Raw genomic sequence first — 22,162 nt, forward strand, 5'->3', positions numbered from 1 at the left:
TTGAAAAATGAGAATATCAATCTTGGAAAAGATAAGTGTAGCACAAGTAGTGATCCATACAAATCTTGTAAAATGCATGAAAATGAAATTACAAATCTTAAGAACACTTTAGCTAAGTTCAATGAATCTTCAAAGAACTTAGATAAAATGTTGAAAAATCAAAAGCATGTTCATAATAAGGAAGGTTTAGGTTTTGAAAAAGGAAATTTTAAAAATACTAAAACTCCTATTAGGCAACCGCAAGCCCAAAAGGCAAGCATGCCTAAAAGGAATGAAGCCTTTAAACATCCTCCTCAACATGCTTCATTTAGAAATTATAATCACAATGCATATAGATCAAAAGATGTTGCATTTAGGAAACAATCTAGGCAACCATTTAGAAACATGCATAGGATGCATAATCCAAATGTCATATGTCATTATTGCAATAAAGTAGGTCATATAGCACCCGTATGCTTTACAAGAATTAAACATATAAACTTTCATAGTCAAGATACGAGATGGGCACCTTATGAGCATTATGCTCATACTAACCATCAAGGACCCAAATTCACTTGGGTACCTAAATCCCAATTTTAATTGTTTTGTAGGTACGTGTTGGAGCTAAGGATACAAATTGGTATGTTGATAGTGGATGCTCCAAACACATGACCGGCGATGAATCAAAGTTCACCGCAATAGAGCCTACAAACGGAGGAAATGTGATCTATGGAGACAACAACACCGGCAAAGTAATCGGCGTTGGAAAAGTTGGTAAAAATTCTTCTACCTCCATAGATAATGTTATACTTGTCAAAGGTCTCAAACATAATCTCATTAGTGTTAGCCAACTTTGTGACAAAGGAAACTTAGTTACCTTTGACTCAAAATGTTGTTTGATAAAAAGGCAAGACACTAATGAAATTGTGCTAATTGGACACCGTGTTGACAATGTATACATGATTAATATAGATGAAGTTTCCTCAAATGATGTGAAATGCCTTGTTAGTAAAAATGATGAAACTTGGTTATGGCATCGTAGAGTAGCTCATGCTAACATGGACCATCTTAGCAAGTTGGTCTCTAAAGAGTTAGTAATTGGCTTACCAAAGCTACGTTTTGAAAAAGACATCCTTTGCGACGCATGTCAAAAGGGAAAACAAGTAAAGGCCTCTTTTAAATCTAAAAACATTGTTTCGACAACAAGGCCATTACAACTTTTGCACATGGATTTATTTGGTCCTTCCAGGACTATGAGCTTTGGTGGCAATTACTATGCTTTAGTGATTGTTGATGATTACTCTCGATTTACATGGACCTTGTTTCTAGCAAACAAGAGTGATGCATTTCGAGCATTCAAAAGATTAGCCAAAGTTATTCAAAATGAAAAGAATTTGCATATATCATCTATTAGAAGTGATCATGGTGGAGAATTTGAAAACAATCTTTTTGAAACTTTTTGTGAAGAAAATGGCATTGAGCATAATTTTTCCTCTCCTAGAACACCACAACAAAATGGTGTGGTTGAAAGGAAAAATCGTCATTTAGAAGAAATGGCGAGAACTATGCTCAATGAGGCTAATATTCCTAAGTACTTTTGGGCGGATGCGGTTAGTACCGCGTGTTATGTTATGAATAGGATTATCATTCGACCTATTCTTAAGAAAACACCGTACGAATTGTACAAAGGAAGAAAGCCAAATATTTCCCACCTTCACGTCTTTGGTTGTAAATGCTTTATTCTAAATAATGGAAAAGATAACTTAGGCAAATTTGATGCTAAGGCTGATGAAGGAATCTTCTTAGGCTATTCTTTAACTAGCAAAGCTTTTAGAGTATATAATAAACGCATCATGACTATGGAAGAAAGTATTCATGTCGCTTTTGATGAAACTAACCGTTGTTATGCTAGAAAAGATTTTGATGAAAATGTAGAAAACTTTGATTCACTAAATTTGAATGGTGAAGACAAAGAAAAAGATTTAAATAAAGCCTCTACAACAAAGGATAATGTTCAAGTTGAAGAAATTGCATCATCCCAAGCACAAATAAATGCACTTCCAAAGGACTGGCGTACTTCAAAGGATCATCCTCTAGACAACGTCATTGGTAATGTTTCGAAAGGGGTAACAACTCGATCCTCTTTTAAAAATTTATTTACATATAGTGCTTTTGTTTCTCAAATTGAACCATCTACCATTGAGTCCGCAATTGATGATGAACATTGGGTTATGGCAATGCAAGAGGAGCTTAACCAATTCAAACGAAATGACGTTTGGGAATTGGTGCCTAAACCAAGTAATCAAACAATTGTCGGAACAAAATGGGTTTTTAGAAATAAACTCGATGAAAATGGTACAATTGTTAGAAACAAAGCTAGATTGGTAGCTAAAGGTTATAATCAAGAGGAAGGCATTGATTATGACGAAACTTATGCTCCGGTAGCTAGATTAGAAGCTATTAGGATGTTACTTGCTTTTGCATCCTCTTATAACTTCAAACTTTATCAAATGGATGTTAAGAGTGCCTTTCTTAATGGTTTCATTCAAGAAGAAGTATATGTTGAACAACCTCCCGGTTTTGAGGATTATGAAAATCCTAATCATGTTTTTAAACTGAAGAAAGCTCTTTATGGTCTTAAACAAGCTCCAAGAGCTTGGTATGAACGTTTGAGCAAGTTTTTAATAGAAAAGGGTTTTAGAAGAGGGAAGGTTGATACAACTTTATTTATCATGATTGAAAACAAAAATATCCTTTTGGTACAAGTTTACGTCGATGACATAATATTTGGTTCAACTAACGAATCACTTTGCAAGTTTTTCTCAAACCTCATGCAAAGTGAATTTGAAATGTCCATGATGGGCGAACTCAACTTCTTCCTTGGTCTTCAAATCAAACAAGGAAAAGAAGGAACTTTCGTTGGCCAAACCAAATATTGCAAGGAATTGCTCAAAAGATTTGGAATGGACAATGCTAAGGCAATAGACACACCAATGAGCACTACTTGCTACCTTGACAAAGATGAACAAGGTAAAAACATAGATGTAAAGAAGTATAGAGGCATGATAGGATCATTGCTTTATCTAACGGCAAGTAGGCCAGATATCATGTTTAGTGTATGCATGTGTGCGAGATACCAAGCTAATCCTAAGGAATCTCACTTAAGTGCGGTGAAAAGGATTATGAAGTATCTCATAGGAACATTAAATGTTGGATTGTGGTATCCGAAAGGATCCACTTGTGATTTGATTGGTTATTCCGATTCCGATTTTGCCGGTTGCAAATTGGATAGGAAAAGCACTAGCGGCACTTGTCACTTGCTAGGAAACTCTCTTGTTTCATGGCATAGTAAGAAACAAGTAAGTGTAGCCTTGTCTACCGCCGAAGCCGAGTATGTAGCCGCCGGTAGTTGTTGCGCCCAAATTTTATGGATGAAACAACAACTTGTGGACTATGGACTCATGCTTGATCACATTCCTATCAAATGTGATAATACTAGTGCAATAAATTTAACCAAGAATCCGGTTCAACATTCAAGAACCAAGCATATTGAGATTAGACATCACTTCATAAGAGACCATGTTGAAAAGGGTGATGTGGTTATTGAATTTGTCGAAACTAGTAAACAACTAGCGGACATCTTCACTAAACCTTTATGTAAAGAAAGTTTTTTTAACATCCGAAATGAACTTGGTATCTTAGATTCTAATCTAATATAATTTGTTTGAATTCATTGTATTTATATTGCTATTTTATCTTTTACTAACTTAAGCATTGGAGATATCCAATTAGCCATTGTTTTGTAGGTTTATGAGTTGATGAATGAGTGATTAATCTTGAGGTAGATTGAAGTATTTGAAGATTATAAACAATGGAGGATCAACAAATTGAAGATTTTTTTTAACATCAAGTCACTTTTTATTGCTTTATGTTTATTTCATTATATGAATTGTTAAACTAACTCCTAGTAAGCTAAGGATTTCTATTATGGTTTTAATATTTTGATATGCTCTTCATAATTTTGTTTAATGATTAATGCTTGTATGCTTATTTGGTGAATAACTCAAAATAGGCTTGGTACCCCTATTTTAAGTTAATGAGCATGCTTTAATATATTTCACTTATTTAGGGGGAATTATGCATGCTTGTTTTATATATGAAAAGAGAAAATCAAATTCTTTTTGAAAGGGGGAAATATCTATTTTCATTGTTTTATGCATGCTTCTATGACACATTTCAAAATCCTTTCTTTTTGATAATGTCAAAAGGGGGAAGAGAAGTTTGAGGATATTTGAAATTTTAAACTTTTGAAAAAGAAGAAGTTTAAGGATTTGAAAAGAAGAAATAAGTTTGTGAAACAATTTTTTTTCAAAAAGACTTCCGCTAAGCAAAAACTTTGATATCTAAATTGTTTTCTTTGATAAACGCCCATTAAGGGAACAAATGCACATATTTAGGGGGAACTCCTGCAAAATTTTTTTTGTGAAGTCTTCTCCAAAGCTTTCTATAAAACAAAGTGAAGTCTTCTCCAAAGCTTTCTATAAAACAAAGTGCATTATTGTTGCTTTCAAAATCATTTAAATGCATATCCTCAAAATTGGTTTGTCATTATCAAAAAGGGGGAAATTGTAAATCATGTTGCTTGTATGCGAAGTTTGTATTCATAGGTTTTGATGAATGACAAACCAACAAACGACATGAAAGACAAACCAACAAACAACTTGAATGAACAAGCATATTGAAAGATCAACCAACATTCAACGTTGAGGAATGAAGAGTTGAAAGCAACACAACAACAACAAGAAACTCAAGTCCACAACATTTGAAGACAAGTATAGTGTCTTAGGACTTAGGTAACTTCTTGTTAAGAACCAATTGCTAAATCTCTCAACACACACTCACAAAATGTTTTGATGCACATCATGCAATTCGATGCTAGCCAAATGGTTTAAAAACTTGTTTTCAAAGGTACAAAAGCATAGGAATTGACTCCAACAAGTTTGAGATCAATTCTAAGTAGTTTAAAGTGATTTTAAGCCATTTTTTAAGGTTTTCATCGATGCACACTCATCTTGCATCGATGCAAAGCAGGCAACGACTTTTTGCATCGATGCAAAGATGTTTGCATCGATGCAACCTAGCTGAAAATTCAAATTTCAGCTTCAAAGACACATTTGCATCGATGCAAAGTGTTATGCATCGATGCAAATGATTCAAAAACATAAAAAACGGCTAGTTTTAACAAAACGGCTCCATCCCATTAACTCCCAAACGTTTCTAAGGTTTGGGAAGTCTATAAATAGATGGATTAAAGCCTTATTTCATACATGTGAGTATTTGCAAACTATCTTGTTCATATTCTTTCATTCTACACATTTTTAAAGTGTTATAATACACAATTTGAGAGAGCAATATCAATTGGTTCAATAGTGCTGAACTTGTAATCATACACTCTTCTAGAGAGTATTCATTTCATCTCAACAATTCTTTGAGAATTGTTTTTCTTGTTACACTTTGTAAATTGGGGTGTGATCTCCAAGGTTGAGTCAAGAGTTACAAACACTATAGTCGGTGAGGATACCAAAGAGGTATACTAAGTACTCAAGGCAAATCTTAGAGAAGGTATCTCTAAGTGGAGTGGGTTAGTATACGAGTGGTGATCATATACCGTGAGGTGTTAGAAACTAAGGACTCGGATTGTAAAAGGTTTTGCGCGAGCACCTTGAAGCTTGGCAATAGTGGAACTTCTCAATATCGATTGAGAAAGAAAGTGGACGTAGGACAATGATTGTGCCGAACCACTCTAAATAGCGTTTGCTTCTCTCCAAACTCATCTCTTCTATATTATTGTCTTTTACCTTTAAGCAAATAAATTGTGATCGAAAAGTAGCTTCGTAAGTACTTAAGGAATAGCTTAAGTCCGATTGGTGAAAAGCTTGATCAATTTATTTGAGTTGGTGTCTATTGGAAAGTAAAAGCTCCTTATAAATGCTTAGCAATTGAGTTAAGCTCTTGGAAAAATACTAGTACAATAACACTTTTATATATTGTCTTTAACTTCCGCAAAAAGATTTCTTGTTGTTGCAATACTCAATTCACCCCCCCCTCTTGAGTAATTGTGCATAGGTTCAACATCGGCTTCCACACTAACCTTGGAGGCTCGCGTATGGGCACAGATCATGTCCCATTATGTCTTTCTGAGCACTCACGTGTCCTCCTTCACTGCAGACATGGCCGTTCTACTATGGTGCATCCTTACAGATCAGCGTCTGAACCTACCAAGACACATCCGAAATGCTGTGGGACACGTACAAATTGCGGGCAAATTACCTTTTCCCGCCTTAGTCTTAGATCTTGTCTTAGCAGCTGGAGTCTCCTACAGAGCTGGGGACACCAATGCCATGCTTCCACGGGATGATCAGTATGTCCCTAACGGGAAATATATCAGACCTCCAGCAGTCACTACAAGCCAGCCTACTGACCCGGCTGAAGATATTCCTCCTTTAACACCACAAGCACCTACAACAAACCAACTACTCCATCAGATACTTGAAAGGTTGGATCGGCAGGAACACAAAGCTAAGCTACGAGATCGCCGAAACAAGCGCCGATTCATATACCTCAAGGAGCTACTTAAAGGAAAATACAGAGACTCAAACACCTCGGACTCCACTTCCTTTACCAGCACAGGGAGCCATGATGGTCCCGACTATGGAGATACTGCTACCAACCCACCCTTGTTTCTGACAGATGGCACCGAGGACGGTGCAAAGCCTTAAGTGTAGGGAGGTCGGTCAGTACCTGAATTTCGGAGGTAATTTCTCTTCCCTAACACCAATAAAATAGGATATTTAGTCAGTTTTTCTTTTGTAGAATAGGATAAATTGCACAGTAATAGGTTAGTTGCATGCATGTTCTACTTGATTGAAAAGACAATAAGCTTCTTCTAAGACCCTATTTTTAGAACAAAATTTCACTAATTTTAATCTAAACTTTTACGTTAAATTTGCTTGAAGTTATATTTGAAACATGGTTTTTGAGCTAAAGAACACACAACCTGTGAGATTTTAGCCTTTATACATGGTTACATTATTTAACCATAATTATTTTGTTCTTGTGTGTTTACTTCTCTGTGATTGTAATCTATATTTTGTTTCATCCTATATGTCCAATATTTAATATATTTATATGCTTGCATATGATTGAGGCCATTATTTGTTTAGCTCACTTATCCAAATTAAGCCTAAACCTTAAGTTACCTTTGTTAGCCACTTTGAGCTTTTAAATCCCATTTGTTCTGTATTCTACCACATCACTAGCCTTAAGCGGAAAAATAATTAAATATCCCAATTGAATATTTGGTTAGCTTAAGATAGAATTATGTGTTAATTAAGTATGGGAAGATTGTGGGAACAATAGATAATAAGAGAATGTGTCATGATAATATAATGGGAATTTGGGTCCTACTCATGTGAAACTATAAAAAATTAAAAATCTATGTGCATTGATAAACTATGTTTATTTTTATTTAAAAAAATAATTCAATAATTAAATAAGGGGACAAAATTGCCCCAATGCTAAGTTAAATTTCAAGGATCAATGCATATATGATAAAATTAAAATAAAAGTTGATACATGAGTAAGGAATGTGAAAGGGAAATTTTGGGTAGCTAGGTGTGAAATTTAAGCTATAAAGAAAATATATGTGTGTTAGGCGAATGCTTGGGTTAATTAAAGATTCAATTTATGAGCTTACTTAGCCATATATATATACCCTCACCCTTACCTTGGCCCCATTACAACCTTGAAAAGACCTCATGATGTTTGCATTGGTATATTAAATGTTGTTGATTGGTTAGGAGAAGAATAAAAATTAGAAAGCATGATTAGAGAAGGATAGAGTGATTACCCTAAACACTAGAGAGATTAGAGCATACATACATCATCAGTGAGGGTTCAATGCTTAAATTCTATGTTCCCTGCTTTCATGAGCTGCCTTATTGCATTTTTATCTGTTCTTACTATATAAGAATTGAATTAGTGGAATTTGATTTGTGAATGTCTTGAAGAGCTTATTTACTTTTGACCAAGTGGACAAGAATCATATAGTTGCATTCACATATATAGGTTGCATTGCATTGCATGAGTTTTACATGTTCCTACTCATTTATTTTATCTCCTTCAACTAAGCATGAGGACATGCTAATGACTAAGTGTGGGGAGGTTGATAAACCATTATTTTATGGTTTACATTGTGCTTAATTGTGTGGTTTTCTTAATTCTTTACCCATTTATTCATATGATTAGCATGCATTTATAATTCCTTCTCGAAATTACTTCATGGTTGAATAGCTGCTTCCTAGAGACCTTTAATTTTGTATTTTAATTCTCCTTTATTCCATTCGATGCCGTGATCTATGTGTCAAGTGTTTCAGGTTTTATAGGGCATGAATGACTTGGAGATTGGAAAGGAAGCTTGCAAAAATGGAAGGAACAAGAAATTGAGGAGATGACCAGCGAGAAGTGACGCAGACGCATGGCTCACGCGACCGCGCGACATAGAAGAAATTGCAGTGACGCAGATGCATGGCTCACGTGACCGCGCGGATCAGAAACTGCACAAGTGACGTGAATGCGTGGATGACGCGCACGTGTGGCAAGGCAAAACGCTGGATGACGCAAACGCGTAAATGACGCGATCGTGTGACATGCGCGATCTGCAGAATTTGCAGAATTCGCTGGAGGCGATTTTGGGCCCTGTTTTGTCCCAGTTTTCAGCCCAGAAAAGCAGATTAGAGCCAGGGAACATGCAGAGACCAGAGGACGACATTCGTTCCGCATAATTTTAGTTTTAGATATGATTTTACTCCTCCTCTAGGTTTTCTCTCTGCACATTCATAGTTCTTAGGATTTTGATTTTATTGCTTTTTAGACTGGGATATTGAGAAGAGTTATTACTTCCGTCAAGACTTCGTCATTCTAGTTTGTTTCCTTACTTGTCACTTACTCTTCCATATCCTTCATTTACTTAGAATTATTATTGGATTATTTTTAGAATTTATTAATACAAGAACTATTTTTATTTTTAATTGATCCTTTTGATTATTATTTACCATGTCTTTCAATATTTCCCTTTCTTATTTCGTGGATTTTACAATCATAATGAGCGAGTAGTTCCTTAACTTGATTGGGAGTTGATTGAAAGGAGGACCTTGAGTTGGATGCTCAAGAGTAAAATTATAGTTAGGTTTTGCGTTGGGTCGCCCTCTAATCACTGACACTAGTCCTTCCCAAGGGAGAGGATCAGAACTAGTGAATAGAAACTGACTTCAAACTTTCTTAACTTTCCTTTATCTGGTAAAGGATAACTAAGCAGGCAACCTTTAATTATCACTTTTATCTTGAGAGAACTCCATCAAGGATAGGACTTCCAACTAATCTACTCCCGGTCAAGGTTTTTATTTAAATTACATAAATTCTCTGATTTAATTTCCTGTTTAACAACTCAACCATTTTTAGAAAACATCTGATTAATAAAATAGAACATCTTCCTGTAACTCGTTGGGAGACGACCTGGGATTCATACTCCCAGTATTTAAATTTTAATTTTGTGACAACCCTTCTAAATTGATAAGCGGATTTTTGGTTGGTTAAGAACTGTACTTGCAACGTATCTCTTACAATAATTTCTTAGCTCGCCAATTTCCGCCACGTCAAAGCCATTTATAGTAAGCATTAATGAAGAATGGATGGTTAGGATTCATTGAGACAGGTTATGAATGAAGGGTGTGCATGCAAGGTTGAATGAAGACAAAAGTTGCCTCTTCATTAAGCATATCTCTTCGGTCTTCTAGGTCCCTCTTCTCAAGGTGTGCAGATTTTTATTCCCAAGAAGCACCCTTCCAACCATGTGACTTACTTTTTCTCCTCATGCTATCTTTATCATCCATTGCCTTGTCCCTTTCATTAAATAGTTGTTCTGCTCACCTAACCATCATAACAAGACAAAAGAAGTAAGTACTAGCAAGTGGTGGCAAGAGAACAATTAATATTTAAAGCTAAAACTTTGACTAGCATTCCTTATGATTATTCAACCAACCGTGACTCCTTTTGTGCTCTTATATATAGTCTTGGAAGACACCAAACTTAGTGTTTGGCTATATAGTTCAAAGTGTTACTTCTTCCAAGTAATGTCATTGGGACCTCAACTGGATTAGTGTCACCTTTGGTTAAACCATCATGAGAACCACTTTATTTTTCTATTTTTAAACATGAACTAAAAATTATAAACATGGTTGCTCTCTCATGAATTTCAAGACTCAAAAGAACTTTGACTCTCATGACTTGTTCTTACAATATATAGAACACCAAACTTAATGTTTGGCTATATACTCCAAGAAACACATGTCAAAATGGCAATATGATCATCATTTTTTTTGAAAGGTATCTTACTGTGCCTGTAGGCACACCAAACTTAGAATTGGATCATATGCTTCACAATGTCATGGATAGTTGTCAAAATTGTCTATGAGAGCTTGAATTCATGTTAGAGCAACAATTATTATTCATACTGAAGCATTAAAAAAAAGGAAACTAAATCATGGGCTGCCCCCATGGAGTGCTTCTTTAGCGTCATAGCTCGACGGTCGGTTTACTGCTAGGGTGGATTGTAATGCCTCAAATCTTCTCCCCTCACAGTGAAGCCTTCTCCACTTAACTCCTTGATGATTTTTACATGTTCCAAAGAAAGGACCTTTTTGACTGTGAACACTTGGGGTAACTGAGATGGAAGTGTCGGAAGCTGTGTTGAGATTAATGGATGGTGGGCTGATATCACCTTGTTTCCAGGAAAAAGATCTGCTGTAGGGATTTTCTTATTTCTCCATCCTCTTGGTAATTTCTTCACAACTCTTTCCTCTTCTTCCAGTAGTACTCCATTGATCATTGTGTCAGGGGGTTCCTCGTTAGCTACTTTTCCCAACTCTTGTGGCTTCAGTTCTTTCTTGCGTTTTCTTGGTTGTTGTATCCCTTGAAATTCTTGCTTGTTCACCAAGGACTGTTTCAGTGGTTCAGTTGCTGATTCACTGTTGCTTTCCTTTGTGCACATGTTGCTGTGATCATCCTTCGGCTCTTTAGGGTCTGGCTCAAACTCAGATGTATATTTGAAAACATGGAAGGTGAGATGTTTATCATGTATTCTCAGGATTAACTCTCCTTGTTCCACATCTATCAGCGCTCTAGTAGTGGCTAGAAATGGTCTCCCCATAATAATGGGATGGAGGTAACTTTCCTCCATGTCCAGAACAACAAAGTCAGTGGGGAGGAAGTAATTTCCACTTTTACCAACACATTTTCGACTACTCCTTCGGCCTGCTTTTGAGTTTTATCAGCCAATTGTATGATTACGTCCGTGGATCTCAGCTCATTGATTTGCAACTTCTTCATAAGAGAAAGAGGCATCACATTTATGCTAGCTCCTAAATCACAAAATTCTCTGTCAATTTTTGTTTCTCCTATGGCACAGGGAATATGAAAGCTCCCTGGTTCTTTTTTCTTAAGGAATACGTCCTTCTTGATGAGGGCACTACATTCCTTATTCATTGTCACTATTTGTCCCCTTTTTAAGGTTCCTTTCTTGGTCAGTAGCTCTTTCATACACTTGATGTATGTAGGCATCTGTTGAAGAGTTTTGATAAAGGGAATATTGACACTGAGAGATGCAAACATATCTTGGAATCTTGAATACGACCTTCCTTTTTCACCTCCCCCGAATCTCTGAGGAAATGGTGCCCTTGGCACATATGGTTTCTAAATTTCCTTCCTTGTTGATTTTTTTTCTTTGTACAGATCCAGTTCCTTGTTTCTTTTTCTCCAAGTTGTCCTAGGAACTTCCTTGGCTATGCTCTGTTGGCTTGTTGGTATCTTCTTCCAGGATTTCTTCATTTCAAGGGTAACTGCCTTACACTCTTCCCATCTCACCTTCTTCATTTCCCCTCTTGGATTTTTCTCAGTGTCACTTGAAAAACTATCAGTGGACTTCAGAATTTGCTGTGAAAGATGTCCTACTTGAGATTCGAGATTCTTAATAATCTCTCCTCGACTTTTTATACTCCCTCTAACTTCTTCCTTGAATTTTTTTGTGTCTTCAGACTCTTTGTAAATATTTGCAAGCATAGCTTCCATTTTGACCATTCTGTCCTCATCATGTGGTGATGGCTAGTTGGAATTGGGATGTTGAGGGTGGTTATTGTGGTTTTGGTATGGTGGCTGTGAATAAGTGTTTTGTGTGGTCTGGTATGGTCTTTGGTTGGAGTATTGGTGAGTAGAGTTGTGATACTAGTTTAGATTATGGGATTTGTGGTCTTGGCCTTGGTTTTGTTTGTTCTCCCACCCAAAGTTTGGGTGGTTCCTCCAACCAGAGTTATAAGTTTTAGAATAAGGATCATTAGCTTGCCTAGATGAATTTCCAAGGTAATTAGCTTCCTCCCAGTTAACTCCTTCTTCTGTTTCCAACTCTTCTTGAGATGATGGTCGAGTGTGGATAGCTATAGCCTGATTCTTCTCCATTTTCTTGGTCAAGTCAGCCAGTTGCTTGGTGATCATCTTATTCTGGGCCAGGATTGCATCCATATGGTTTAATTCCAAGACTCCCCTGTTGTTGCTTCTGTCTGAGGCATAAAAATACTCATTATCAGACATTGTCTCTATAACATCAATGGCTTATTCAATGGTCTTCTTCTTGTTAGGGGAACCTCCAAATGAGTGGTCTACAGCTTTCTTTGATTCACAATTCAACCCTCCATAAAAGATATGAAGTTGCACCCACTCATTAAACATATCAGGGGGGCATTTTCTTGTCAAATCTTTGAATCTCTCCCAGGCTTCATAAATAGTCTCACCATCCTGCTGTCTAAATGTCTGCACTTCAGTTCTCAGCCTGTTTACATTTTGTGGAGGATAGAACCTTGTCAAGAATCTATTCACTACATCTTCCCAAGTTCTCAAGCTTAACTTGGGAAATGATTCTAGCCATTTTGATGCTTTGTCCCTCAAAGAAAATGGAAAAAATAGCAATCTATAGGTGTCAGGATGAACACCATTAGACTTAACCGTGTCACATATCCTTTGAAATTTAGTGAGATGCTCATTAGGGTCCTCTTGGGCACTCCCTCCAAAAGAACAGTTGTTCTGGACTAGGGCTATGAGCTGAGGCTTCAATTCGAAATTGTTAGCTTGGATAGTTGGCTTTTGAATGCTGCTACCACAGTTTTCTTGGTTCGGATTGATGTATGATCCCAGAACTCTCCTTTCTTGTCCAGTAGGGTTGGCTGCACCTCTTCTGGCATGATATAGAGGGAGATATCCTCATTAAAGAGGACAAGCCCATCACTAAGAAAAAGATGGAGCAAGCAAGAGAGCCCATTCATGGAGCTCAAGAGGCGCAGGAAGCTCATCACCATGAGATCCCGGAGATGCCTCAAATGCATTTTTCTCCACAAAACTATTGGGAGCAAATCAACACCTCCCTAGGAGAATTAAGTTCCAACATGGGACAACTAAGGGTGGAACATCAAGAGCACTCCATCATCCTTCATGAAATAAGTGAAGATCAAAAAAGCAATGAGGGAGGAGCAACAAAGACAAGGAAGAGACATAGAAGAGCTCAAAGACATCATTGGTTCCTCAAGAAGGAAACGCCACCATCACTAAGGTGGATTCATTTCTTGTTCTTATTTCTTCTGTTTTTCATTTTCTATGTTACGTGCTTATCTATGTTTGTGTCTTCATTACATGATCATTAGTAGTTAGTAACTTTGTCTTAAAGTTATGAATGTCCTATGAATCCATCACCTCTCTTGAATGAAAAATGTTTTAATTCAAAAGAACAAGAAGTACATGAGTTTTGAATTTATCCTTGAACTTAGCTTAATTATATTGATGTGGTGACAATGCGTCTTGTTTTTTGAATGTATGCTTGAACAGTGCATATGTCTTTTGAAGTTGTTGTTTAAGAATGTTAAATATGTTGGCTCTTGAAAGAATGATGACTAGGAGACATGTTATTTGATAATCTGAAAAATCATAAAAATGATTCTTGAAGCAAGAAAAAGCAGCAAAGAACAAAGCTTGCAGAAAAAAAAAATAGGCGAAAAAAAATAGAAAGAAAAAGAAAAAGCAAGCAGAAAAAGCCAAAAGCTCTTAAAACCAAGAGGCAAGAGAAAAAAGCCAATAGCCCTTAAAACCAAAAGGCAAGGGTAATAAAAAGGATCCCAAGGCTTTGAGCATCAGTGGATAGGAGGGCCTAAAGGAATAAAATCCTGGCCTAAGCGGCTAAACCAAGCTGTCCCTAACCATGTGCTTGTGGCGTGAATGTGTTAAGTGAAAACTTGAGACTGAGCGGTTAAAGTCAAGGTCCAAAGCAAAAAAAAAAAAGAGTGTGCTTAAGAACCCTGGACACCTCTAATTGGGGACTTTAGCAAAGCTGAGTCACAATTTGAAAAGGTTCACCCAATTATGTGTCTGTGGCATTTATGTATCCGGTGGTAATACTGGAAAACAAAGTGCTTAGGGCCACGGCCAAGACTCATAAAATAGCTGTGTTCAAGAATCATCATACTAAACTAGGAGAATCAATAACACTATCTGAACTCGGAGTTCCTATAGATGCCAATCATTCTGAACTTCAATGGATAAAGTGAGATGCCAAAACTATTCAAGAGGCAAAAAGCTATAAGTCCCGCTCATATGATTGAAGCTCTGTTTCATTGATAGTTTGGAATTTATAGTATATTCTCTTCTTTTTATCCTATTTGATTTTTAGTTGCTTGGGGACAAGCAACAATTTAAGTTTGGTGTTGTGATGAGCGGATAATTTATACGCTTTTTGGCATTGTTTTTAGTATGTTTTTAGTAGAATCTAGTTACTTTTAGGGATGTTTTCACTAGTTTTTATGTTAAATTCACATTTCTGGACTTTACTATGAGTTTGTGTGTTTTTCTGTGATTTCAGGTACTTTCTGGCTGAAATTGAGGGACTTGAGCAAAAATCAGATTCAGAGGTTGAAGAAGGACTGCTGATGCTGTTGGATTCTGACCTCCCTGCACTCAAATTGGATTTTCTGGAGCTACAGAACTCAACATGGCGCGCTTCCAATTGCGTTGGAAAGTAGACATCCAGGGCTTTCCAGCAATGTATAATAGTCCATACTTTGCCCAAGTTTAGACGACGAAAACTGGCGTTCAACGCCAGCTTTTTGCCCAATTCTGGCGTCCAGCGCCAGAAACAAGCTGCAAAGTGGAGTTCAACGCCCAAACTGGCACAAAAGTTGGCGTTCAACTCCAAGAATGACCTCTCCACGTGTAGACTTCAAGCTCAGCCCAAGCACACACCAAGTGGGCCCCGGAAGTGGATTTATGCATCAATTACTTACTTCTGTAAACCCTAGTAGCTAGTTTATTATAAATAGGACTTTTTACTATTGTATTTGACATCCTGAGTTTATCTTCGGATCATAGTAGTCTTGGTTACTCCGGTTCCCCTCTGGGGCCGAGACCAATGAACTCCATTATCACTTATGTATTTTCAACGGTAGAGTTTCTACACTCCATAGATTAAGGTGTGGAGCTCTGCTGTTCCTCAAAGATTAATGCAAAGTACTACTGTTTTCTATTCAATTCATCTTATTTCGCTTCTAAGATATTCATTCGCACTTTAACCTGAATGTGATGAACGTGACAATCATCATCATTCCCTATGAACGCCTGCCTGACAACCACTTCTGTTCTACATTAGATTGAATGAGTATCTCTTAGATCTCTTAATCGGAATCTTCGTGGTGTAAGCTAGAATGATGGTGGCATTCAAGAGAATCCGGAAGGTCTAAACATTTTCTGTGGTATTCCGAGTAGGATTCAATGATTGAATGACTGTGACGAGCTTCAAACTCGCGATTGCTGGGCGTAGTGACAGACGCAAAAGGATAGTAAATCCTATTCCAGCATGATCGATAGGATGTAACCATTGACAAGGGTGATGCCTCCAGACAATTAGCCGTGCCGTGACAGGGCATTTGGATCATTTTCCCGAGAGAAGACCGAAAGTAGCCATTGACAATGGTGATGCATTACATAAAGCCAGGCATGGAAAGGAGTAAGACTGATTGAGTGAAGATAGCAGGAAAGCAGAGGTTCAGAGGAACGAAAGCATCTCTATTCGCTTATCTGAAATTCTCACCAATGATTTACATAAGTATTTCTATCCCTATTTTATTAATTATTTTCGAAAACTCCATTACTATTTTATATCCGCCTGACTGAGATTTACAAGGTGACCATAGCTTGCTTCATACCAACAATCTCCGTGGGATTCGACCCTTACTCACGTAAGGTATTACTTGGAAGACCCAGTGTACTTGCTGGTTAGTTGTGCGAAGTTGTGAACCATGGTATTGGCATCATGTTTTTGGCGCTATTGCCAGGGAAAGAAAGAGCGATGAATTTTACATAATCAAAGTGTAATCACAATTTCTGCGCACCAGCGAGCGCGAGGCTGCCCTCGTGCCAGTAGCACAAAACAAGTCACGCGTTCGCGTGACCGACGCGACCGCGTCGATTCATATGAGTGCAATTCGCACGAACGCGTCTTCCACGCGTCCGCATCGCTTGCGCCGCACAGCTTAACCTAATCTGCCAAAATATCTTATCTTTCTCTTCCGCAAATCCTACTTTTTCTTTTCCCTCCTTACTTCTTCCTTCTTCCTTCTTCCTTCTTTCTCACTTTCTACTTTCTCTCTCTCTCACCACCATTATCAAGGTTTTTCTTTCCTTCTTCCCTCCTTCCTTTTCTATTCTTCTTTTTATTTTTATGTTTTCTTCTCCTTTTCTTTTTCTTTTTACTTGCATTATTCATGTTTTCTTTTTCGTTCTTTTTCTTTTAATTGGTGTTAAAAATTTATTAGGGTGCTTATTATTCCTTATTATTCCTTATTATTCCTTATTATATACTTGTGGATTGTTGCAAAATTGTTTGGAAATTATATATTAATTTTTAAGGGATGCTTGCATGTTCAATTTATTATTTTCATTCGCTTATTTATCATGCATGCTATGTGTTTGTGAAAACGCCCATATGGCATTGTGCACTATTTTTAGATTTCTTTTATTCTACTACTCTAAATGCTTGCTTTTCACAAAACCCTTTTTTATATTTTATTAATTTAATATAATTGTTATTACAAAAAGCTTATTAGTTTGAAAGGCTTGGTAATCTAACATGGACATTGAATGCTTGATCTATGCTACTCATGTCTTTGCCTGCATGGCAATAAACACCTTGCATTTAACTGTCATCATATGCAGTTGCTATTTTCCGTTGATGATTTTTCACATGTAGTCATGACCATGTGATTAACATCATTCATATTTTAATGTGCATTAATTACCACCTTTCCCGTTCTCTTCCTTGCTCTATCCCTTGACATTTTAACGTACTTTCTCTTTTCTCTCTTTTAGAATGGCCACCAAGAAAGGCAAGGAGAAAGCTACTCCCAAACCACCAGCAAGAAGAGGAACAAAAAGAGCATTAGTGGCAGAACCATCTTCAACTACAGTAAAGTCCTCAACAAAAAGAATTAAGAGGATTATAAAGGTTAATGAAAAAGAGAAAGCCTTCCCAGCAAAGGAAACTGCGCGATTTACCAATCGCTACTGTGAGCAGATGTTCCCCATCCTGGCAGAAAGAAGTTACAACAACGAATACCTTCTTATCCTCCCGACCCATATTGCTGAATTTGTTGAGCCGCAAATTGTGCAGAGACAATGGGGTTTCCTACAGAGACAGCCACGGCAGGTTAATCTTTCTTGGGTAGTCGAATTCTACTCTAATTTCCACCTGCCAACTCTGCAGTCTGTCTATGTCCGTCAGAAGCAAGTCCCCATTACAAAAGAGGCCATTCAACGAGCTTTAGATCTTCCCCCTACTCCAGAAGGACTGGACGCATTTCAAGAAGCCGCACTCAAGCGCCAGATGTACCAATTTGACTGGGACACTGTTCTCAGAGTTATCGCACTACCTGGCAGCAGATGGATTTATGGATACCATCATTCCCATCCTAAGGGAATATCGGCTTCCGCACTAACCTTGGAGGCTCGCGTATGGGCACAGATCATGTCCCATTATGTCTTTCTGAGCACTCACGTGTCCTCCTTCACTGCAGACATGGCCGTTCTACTATGGTGCATCCTTACAGATCAGCGTCTGAACCTACCAAGACACATCCGAAATGCTGTGGGACACGTACAAATTGCGGGCAAATTACCTTTTCCCGCCTTAGTCTTAGATCTTGTCTTAGCAGCTGGAGTCTCCTACAGAGCTGGGGACACCAATGCCATGCTTCCACGGGATGATCAGTATGTCCCTAACGGGAAATATATCAGACCTCCAGCAGTCACTACAAGCCAGCCTACTGACCCGGCTGAAGATATTCCTCCTTTAACACCACAAGCACCTACAACAAACCAACTACTCCATCAGATACTTGAAAGGTTGGATCGGCAGGAACACAAAGCTAAGCTACGAGATCGCCGAAACAAGCGCCGATTCATATACCTCAAGGAGCTACTTAAAGGAAAATACAGAGACTCAAACACCTCGGACTCCACTTCCTTTACCAGCACAGGGAGCCATGATGGTCCCGACTATGGAGATACTGCTACCAACCCACCCTTGTTTCTGACAGATGGCACCGAGGACGGTGCAAAGCCTTAAGTGTAGGGAGGTCGGTCAGTACCTGAATTTCGGAGGTAATTTCTCTTCCCTAACACCAATAAAATAGGATATTTAGTCAGTTTTTCTTTTGTAGAATAGGATAAATTGCACAGTAATAGGTTAGTTGCATGCATGTTCTACTTGATTGAAAAGACAATAAGCTTCTTCTAAGACCCTATTTTTAGAACAAAATTTCACTAATTTTAATCTAAACTTTTACGTTAAATTTGCTTGAAGTTATATTTGAAACATGGTTTTTGAGCTAAAGAACACACAACCTGTGAGATTTTAGCCTTTATACATGGTTACATTATTTAACCATAATTATTTTGTTCTTGTGTGTTTACTTCTCTGTGATTGTAATCTATATTTTGTTTCATCCTATATGTCCAATATTTAATATATTTATATGCTTGCATATGATTGAGGCCATTATTTGTTTAGCTCACTTATCCAAATTAAGCCTAAACCTTAAGTTACCTTTGTTAGCCACTTTGAGCTTTTAAATCCCATTTGTTCTGTATTCTACCACATCACTAGCCTTAAGCGGAAAAATAATTAAATATCCCAATTGAATATTTGGTTAGCTTAAGATAGAATTATGTGTTAATTAAGTATGGGAAGATTGTGGGAACAATAGATAATAAGAGAATGTGTCATGATAATATAATGGGAATTTGGGTCCTACTCATGTGAAACTATAAAAAATTAAAAATCTATGTGCATTGATAAACTATGTTTATTTTTATTTAAAAAAATAATTCAATAATTAAATAAGGGGACAAAATTGCCCCAATGCTAAGTTAAATTTCAAGGATCAATGCATATATGATAAAATTAAAATAAAAGTTGATACATGAGTAAGGAATGTGAAAGGGAAATTTTGGGTAGCTAGGTGTGAAATTTAAGCTATAAAGAAAATATATGTGTGTTAGGCGAATGCTTGGGTTAATTAAAGATTCAATTTATGAGCTTACTTAGCCATATATATATACCCTCACCCTTACCTTGGCCCCATTACAACCTTGAAAAGACCTCATGATGTTTGCATTGGTATATTAAATGTTGTTGATTGGTTAGGAGAAGAATAAAAATTAGAAAGCATGATTAGAGAAGGATAGAGTGATTACCCTAAACACTAGAGAGATTAGAGCATACATACATCATCAGTGAGGGTTCAATGCTTAAATTCTATGTTCCCTGCTTTCATGAGCTGCCTTATTGCATTTTTATCTGTTCTTACTATATAAGAATTGAATTAGTGGAATTTGATTTGTGAATGTCTTGAAGAGCTTATTTACTTTTGACCAAGTGGACAAGAATCATATAGTTGCATTCACATATATAGGTTGCATTGCATTGCATGAGTTTTACATGTTCCTACTCATTTATTTTATCTCCTTCAACTAAGCATGAGGACATGCTAATGACTAAGTGTGGGGAGGTTGATAAACCATTATTTTATGGTTTACATTGTGCTTAATTGTGTGGTTTTCTTAATTCTTTACCCACTTATTCATATGATTAGCATGCATTTATAATTCCTTCTCGAAATTACTTCATGGTTGAATAGCTGCTTCCTAGAGACCTTTAATTTTGTATTTTAATTCTCCTTTATTCCATTCGATGCCGTGATCTATGTGTCAAGTGTTTCAGGTTTTATAGGGCATGAATGACTTGGAGATTGGAAAGGAAGTTTGCAAAAATGGAAGGAACAAGAAATTGAGGAGATGACCAGCGAGAAGTGACGCAGACGCATGGCTCACGCGACCGCGCGACATAGAAGAAATTGCAGTGACGCAGATGCATGGCTCACGTGACCGCGCGGATCAGAAACTGCACAAGTGACGTGAATGCGTGGATGACGCGCACGTGTGGCAAGGCAAAACGCTGGATGACGCAAACGCGTAAATGACGCGATCGTGTGACATGCGCGATCTGCAGAATTTGCAGAATTCGCTGGAGGCGATTTTGGGCCCTGTTTTGTCCCAGTTTTCAGCCCAGAAAAGCAGATTAGAGCCAGGGAACATGCAGAGACCAGAGGACGACATTCGTTCCGCATAATTTTAGTTTTAGATATGATTTTACTCCTCCTCTAGGTTTTCTCTCTGCACATTCATAGTTCTTAGGATTTTGATTTTATTGCTTTTTAGACTGGGATATTGAGAAGAGTTATTACTTCCGTCAAGACTTCGTCATTCTAGTTTGTTTCCTTACTTGTCACTTACTCTTCCATATCCTTCATTTACTTAGAATTATTATTGGATTATTTTTAGAATTTATTAATACAAGAACTATTTTTATTTTTAATTGATCCTTTTGATTATTATTTACCATGTCTTTCAATATTTCCCTTTCTTATTTCGTGGATTTTACAATCATAATGAGCGAGTAGTTCCTTAACTTGATTGGGAGTTGATTGAAAGGAGGACCTTGAGTTGGATGCTCAAGAGTAAAATTATAGTTAGGTTTTGCGTTGGGTCGCCCTCTAATCACTGACACTAGTCCTTCCCAAGCGAGAGGATCAGAACTAGTGAATAGAAACTGACTTCAAACTTTCTTAACTTTCCTTTATCTGGTAAAGGATAACTAAGCAGGCAACCTTTAATTATCACTTTTATCTTGAGAGAACTCCATCAAGGATAGGACTTCCAACTAATCTACTCCCGGTCAAGGTTTTTATTTAAATTACATAAATTCTCTGATTTAATTTCCTATTTAACAACTCAACCATTTTCAGAAAACATCTGATTAATAAAATAGAACATCTTCCTGTAACTCGTTGGGAGACGACCTGGGATTCATACTCCCAGTATTTAAATTTTAATTTTGTGACAACCCTTCTAAATTGATAAGCGGATTTTTGGTTGGTTAAGAACTGTACTTGCAACGTATCTCTTACAATAATTTCTTAGCTCGCCAATTTCTGCCACGTCAAAGCCATTTATAGTAAGCATTAATGAAGAATGGATGGTTAGGATTCATTGAGACAGGTTATGAATGAAGGGTGTGCATGCAAGGTTGAATGAAGACAAAAGTTGCCTCTTCATTAAGCATATCTCTTCGGTCTTCTAGGTCCCTCTTCTCAAGGTGTGCAGATTTTTATTCCCAAGAAGCACCCTTCCAACCATGTGACTTACTTTTTCTCCTCATGCTATCTTTATCATCCATTGCCTTGTCCCTTTCATTAAATAGTTGTTCTGCTCACCTGACCATCATAACAAGACAAAAGAAGTAAGTACTAGCAAGTGGTGGCAAGAGAACAATTAATATTTAAAGCTAAAACTTTGACTAGCATTCCTTATGATTATTCAACCAACCGTGACTCCTTTTGTGCTCTTATATATAGTCTTGGAAGACACCAAACTTAGTGTTTGGCTATATAGTTCAAAGTGTTACTTCTTCCAAGTAATGTCA

General features: G+C 37.2%; 1 non-coding gene across 1 annotated transcript; it reads left to right on the forward strand.

Moving 5' to 3' along the window:
- The first annotated feature begins 12,810 nt into the window (after positions 1 to 12,810).
- LOC112780937 (small nucleolar RNA R71) lies at positions 12,811 to 12,918 on the forward strand. Its single transcript, XR_003191743.1, has one exon. It is a non-coding gene; the product is annotated as a small nucleolar RNA R71 (small nucleolar RNA).
- Positions 12,919 to 22,162: the final 9,244 nt, after the last annotated feature.

The sequence above is a fragment of the Arachis hypogaea genome, chromosome 19 (genome assembly GCF_003086295.3).
Source record: "Arachis hypogaea cultivar Tifrunner chromosome 19, arahy.Tifrunner.gnm2.J5K5, whole genome shotgun sequence".
Lineage (NCBI taxonomy): Eukaryota > Viridiplantae > Streptophyta > Magnoliopsida > Fabales > Fabaceae > Arachis > Arachis hypogaea.